Source organism: Arachis ipaensis, chromosome B2 (assembly GCF_059453495.1).
Source record: "Arachis ipaensis isolate K30076 ecotype BB chromosome B2, ASM5945349v1, whole genome shotgun sequence".
NCBI lineage: Eukaryota > Viridiplantae > Streptophyta > Magnoliopsida > Fabales > Fabaceae > Arachis > Arachis ipaensis.
In genome coordinates, this window is record NC_142437.1 from 97,134,411 (window position 1) to 97,140,567 (window position 6,157).

Here is a 6,157-nt window from a genome sequence, read left to right on the forward strand (position 1 = left end):
ATAGAGTTAAATGTGGGAAACCTTTTGGGAACGTGGATGATAGAACCAAAAAGGTGGAAAAAAAGTGAAAAGGAATAAAATAAAATTTGGGAAGCATGCTCATGAGAAAATCTAAGTGATTTAATTATCATGTGCATTAAAAAAAAGTTATTTTTCAGCATCTAAATAAGAGGGAATACAAAAAGGAAATTCCCCAATGAAAACAATGCACATGGAATAAAAAAAATAAAATAAAAAGTGAAACATGAGCATGTAACAATAAGTGGGAAATATGGTAAAATAGGTAAAGAAATTTTATTTTACTAAATATGTATGTTAGGTGAGATCTTAGTCTAATTAAGGATTCACTTATTAGCTCACTTAGCCTTATACATATATCCTTACCCTTTGCCTTGACCCCATTACAACCTTAATTAAAGACCTCATGAGTTTTGGTATGACTATATTCTATAATTGTTGATTGGTTAGATGAAGAACAAAGCTATAGAAATTAAGAATAAAAAGAGAAATAGAGTGAATAAACCCAATAAACACTGAGTGACTAGAGAGTAAACACAAAATCCAGTGAGGGTTCAATAAATCATCAACATATATCTGTACTTAAATTACTAATTGTTTTGCAAGTTTGTACAAAGTTTTCTTTCCCATCTCATTTGCTAAAATGCTTCATTATTTAAGGGTTAGCTATATATATATATAATGTGAAATAACTTGACTACATGTAGGCTTTATATATGAGTGGATGAATTAGAATTGCATGACTCATTAGGTAGATGCATTTAGCATAAGTTGCATTTCATAACATTCCATCACTTTAACCTTAATTATTTACCTTGGATTTAGCATGAGGAGATGCTAGTGTTTAAGTGTGGGGAGGTTGATAAACCCATATTTCATGAGTTCTTTTGTGCTTAATTTGAGTGATTTATATAATCCTTCACCTACTTATTCACATTAATTGCATGGTTTTACTTTCCCTTCCTCATTATGTCGTATTGTGAAAAACATGTTTCCTAAGCTTTAAAAATTAATTATTTTAATTACCTTTATTTCCATTCGATGCCGTGATTAGTGTGTTGAGTAGTTTCAGATTTTCTAAGGCAGAATGACTTAGAGGATGGAAAAGGAAACATAAAAAAATGGAAGGAGAAAGCAAAACGGAGCTTTAAGGAAACTGGTGTTCACGCGATCGCATGGACGATGCGATCGCGTGCCAGAAGCGAAGATTCAGCGACGCGGCCGCATGACTGACGCGACCGCGCGCCTTAAGCAGAACGCACATGACGCGGTCGCATGACTGACGCGACCGCGTGGCAAGGAAAAGCTCCGAATGACGCAACCGTGTGACCCACGCGGACGCGTGACAGAGGCCACTGATGAGCGGATAATTTATACGCTTTTTGACATTGTTTTTAGTATGTTTTTAGTAGGATCTAGTTACTTTTAGGGATGTTTTCATTAGTTTTTATGTTAAATTCACATTTCTGGACTTTACTATGAGTTTGTGTGTTTTTCTGTGATTTCAGGTATTTTTTGGCTGAAATTGAGGGACTTGAGCAGAAATCAGATTCAGAGGTTGAAGAAGGACTGCTGATGCTGTTGGATTCTGACCTCCCTGCACTCAAAGTGGATTTTCTGGAGCTACAGAACTCGAAATGGCGCGCTTCCAATTGCGTTGGAAAGTAGACATCCAGGGCTTTCCAGCAATATATAATAGTCCATACTTTGGCCAAGAATTGACGACGTAAACTGGCGTTAAACGCCAGCCTTCTGCCTAAATCTGGCGTCCAGCGCCAGAAAAGGATCCAAAACCAGAGTTGAACGCCCAAACTGGCACAGAAACTGGCGTTCAACTCCACAAATGGCCTCTGCACGTGCAACACTCAGGCTCAGCCCAAACACACACCAAGTGGGCCCCGGAAGTGGATTTATGCATCAATTACTTACTCATGTAAACCCTAGTAGCTAGTTTATTATAAATAGGACCTTTTACTATTGTATTAGGCGTCTTTTTGACCATCTTTGGATTACCTTATGATCCTTTGATCACGTTTTAGGGGGCTGGCCATCTCGGCCATGCCTGGACCTTCACTTATATATTTTTAACGGTAGAGTTTCTACACTCCATAGATTAAGGTGTGGAGCTCTGCTGTTCCTCAAAGATTAATGCAAAGTACTACTATTTTTTATTCAATTCTTCTTATTTCGCTTCTAAAGATATCCATTCGCACCCAAGAACGTGATGAAGGTGATGATAATGTGTGACGCTCATCATCCTTCTCCCTTATGAACGCGTGCCTGACAAACACTTCTGTTCTACATGAATTAAGCTAGAATGAATATCTCTTAGATCTCCTAACCAGAATCTTCGTGGCGTAAGCTAGAATGATGGCGGCATTCAAGAGAATCCGGAAGGTCTAAACCTTGTCTGTGGTATTCTGAGTAGGATTCAATGATTGAATGACTGTGACGAGCTTCAAACTCGCGATTGTTGGGCGTTAGTGACAGACGCAAAAGGAGGGTGAATCCTATTCCAGCATGATCGAGAACCGACAGATGAATAGCCGTGCCGTGACAGGGTGCGTGAGCATATTATTCACTGAGAGGAGGGGATGTAGCCACTGACAACGGTGATGCCCTTGCATAAAGCCAGCCATGGAAAGGAGTAAGACTGATTGGATGAAGATAGCAGGAAAGCAGAGGTTCAGAGGAACGAAAAGCATCTCCATTCGCTTATCTGAAATTCCTACCAATGATTTACATAAGTATCTCTATCCCTATCTTATTATATAATATTCGAAAACACCATTATCACTTTATATCTGCCTGAATGAGATTTACAAGGTGACCATAGCTTGCTTCATACCAACAATCTCCGTGGGATTCGACCCTTACTCACGTAAGGTATTACTTGGACGACCCAGTGCACTTGCTGGTTAGTTGTATCGAAGTTGTGACAATTATGAATTAAGATCAAAGCACCAAGATTTGGAGCCATTACCAGGGATTGTTCGAGCCTGGACATCACAATTTCGTGCACCAAGTTTTTGGCGCCGTTGCCGGGGATTGTTTGAGTTTTCGGCAAGCTTTTGGTCCGGTAACATCAGTGCCAGATTCCCTTTTGATCCGGCAACAGCACCAAGTTTTTGGCGCCGTTGCCGGGGATTGTTTGAGTTTGGACAACTGACGGTTCATCTTGTTGCTCAGATTGGGTAACTTTCTTTTCGTTTTCTTTTCAAAAAGTTTTCAAAAATTTTTCAAAAACTCTTCTTTTGTTTTCGAAAAAAAAAATATTGTTTTCAAAAAGTTTATTCAAAATTTTTAAGAATGAATTCTAGTGTTTCATGAAGCATGTTGAAGCCTGGCTGGCTGTAAAGCCATGTCTAAATTCATTTGGACTGAGGCTTGCAATTTGTTATCAAGAGCAATTTAGTTGTTGCTCATCTACCTGCTGCTGATCCATGATCACCTGCTGAAGCTTGGCTGGCCATTGGCCATGTCTAGTGTTTTGGACTGGAGCTTTCTTTGAAAGCTTGGCTGGCTAGTGAGCCATGTCTAATTCCTGGACTGAAGCTTTAGACTAACATGGCAAGATTCCTGGAATTCATATTAAAAATTTTGGAATCCTTATTTTTCCTTTTTTTTTCGAAAAATATAAAATAAAAATCCAAAAAAAAAAATTAGAAAATCATAAAAATCAAAAATATTTTCTGTTTCTTGTTTGAGTCTTGAGTCATATCATAAGTTTGGTGTCACTTGCATATGCATCCTGCATTTTTTCGAAAATATCATGCATTCATAGTGTTCTTCATGATCTTCAAGTTGTTCTTGGTAAGTCTTCTTGTTTGATCTTGATGATTTTTTGTTTTGTGTCTTTTCATGTTTATCATATGCATTCTTGAATTCTTAGTGTCTAAGCATTAAAGAATTCTAAGTTTGGTGTCTTGCATGTTTTCTTTGCATTAAAAATTTTTCAAAAATATGTTCTTGATGTTCATCATGATCTTCATAGTGTTCTTGGTGTTCATCTTGACATTCATAGCATTCTTGCATGCATTCATTGTCTTGATCTAAAAATTTCATGCATTGCATAATTTTCATGTTTTCATAAAAAAATTCAAAAAATAAAAAAAAAATATATCTTTCCCTTTTTCTCTCATCAAATTTGAAAATTTGAGTTGACTTTTTCAAAAATTTTTAAAATCAAGTTGTTTCTTATGAGTCAAATCAAATTTTCAATTTGAAAATCTTATCTTTTTCAAAAATAAAATCTTTTTCAAAATTCTTAGTTATTTTCGAAAATTAAAAAAAATATATTTTTCAAAAATCTTTTTCTTATTTTTAATCAAATTTTCGAAAATAACATAAACAATTAATGTTTTGATTCAAAAATTTGAAGTTTGTTACTTGCTTGTTAAGAAAGATTCAAACTTTGAGTTCTAGAATCATATCTTGTGATTTCTTATGAATCAAGTCATTAATTGTGATTTTAAAAATCAAATCTTTTTCAAAACTAATTTCAATCATATCTTTTCAAAAATATCTTCTTATCTTATCTTTTTCAAAAATATCTTTTCAAAATATCTTTTCTAACTTCCTAACTTCTTATCTTTTCAAAATTTGTTTCAACTAACTAACTAACTTTTTGTTTGTTTCCTAACTTTTTCAAAACCACCTAACTAACTCTCTCTCTCTCATTTTCGAAAATATCTTTCCCCTTTTTCAAAATTTCTTTTTTTAATTTATTAATTATTTTATTTTTTAAAACTTAATTTTCGAAAATTACTAACAATTTTTCAAAAACCATTTTCAAAAATCACTAACTCCTTTTCAAAAATAATTTTCAAAAATTCCCTCCTTCTCTTTCATTCTATTCTATTTATTCATTCATTAACTAAACATCTCTTCCTCACATCATCACCAAATTCGAACCCCCTCTTCTATCTGTGTTCGAATTTCTTCCTCTTTTCTTCTACTCACATAAGGGAACCTCTATACTGTGGTAAAGAGAATCTCTATTATTATTATTATTTTTCTGTGCCTTCTTCTTTGTCATATGAGCAGGAGCAAGGATAAGAACATTCTTGTGGAAGCAGATCCAGAACCTGAAAGAACTCTGAAGAGAAAATTAAGAGAAGCTAAAATACAACAATCCAGAGATAACCTTTCAGAAATTTTCGAACAGGCAGAGGAGATGGCAGCCGAAAATAATAATAATGTAAGGAAGATGCTTGGTGACTTTACTGCACCTAATTCCAATTTACATGGAAGAAGCATCTCCATTCCTGCCATTGGAGCAAACAACTTTGAGCTGAAACCTCAATTAGTTTCTCTGATGCAGCAGAACTGCAAGTTTCATGGACTTCCATCTGAAGATCCTTTTCAGTTCTTAACTGAATTCTTGCAGATATGTGATACTGTTAAGACTAATGGAGTAGATCCTGAAGTCTACAGGCTCATGCTTTTCCATTTTGCTGTAAGAGACAGAGCTAGATTATGGTTGGATTCTCAACCCAAAGATAGCCTGAACTCTTGGGATAAGCTGGTCACGGCTTTCTTAGCCAAGTACTTTCCTCCTCAAAAGCTGAGCAAGCTTAGAGCTGATGTTCAAACCTTCAGACAGAAAGAAGGTGAATCCCTCTATGAAGCTTGGGAAAGATACAAACAGTTGACCAAAAAGTGTCCTTCTGACATGCTTTCAGAATGGACCATCTTGGATATATTCTATGATGGTTTATCTGAGCTATCAAAAATGTCACTGGACACTTCTGCAGGTGGATCTATTCACCTAAAGAAAATGCCTGCAGAAGCTCAAGAACTCATTGACATGGTTGCTAATAACCAGTTCATGTACACTTCTAAAAGGAATCCTGTGAATAATGGGACGCCTATGAAGAAGGGAGTTCTTGAAGTTGATACTCTGAATGCCATATTGGCTCAGAATAAAATATTGACTCAGCAAGTCAATATGATCTCTCAGAGTCTGCATGGAATGCAAGCTGCATCCAACAGTACTCAAGAGGCATCTTTTGAAGAAGAAGCCTATGATCCTGAGAACCCTGCAATAACAGAGGTAAATTACTTAGGTGAACATTATGGAAACACCTATAACTCAACATGGAGAAATCATCCAAATTTCTCATGGAAGGATCAAAAG

General features: G+C 35.8%; 1 non-coding gene across 1 annotated transcript; it reads right to left on the reverse strand.

Moving 5' to 3' along the window:
- Window positions 1-5,590: 5,590 nt before the first annotated feature.
- On the reverse strand, window positions 5,591-5,698 carry LOC148574941 (small nucleolar RNA R71). The gene has a single exon (XR_015905729.1). It is a non-coding gene; the product is annotated as a small nucleolar RNA R71 (small nucleolar RNA).
- Window positions 5,699-6,157: the final 459 nt, after the last annotated feature.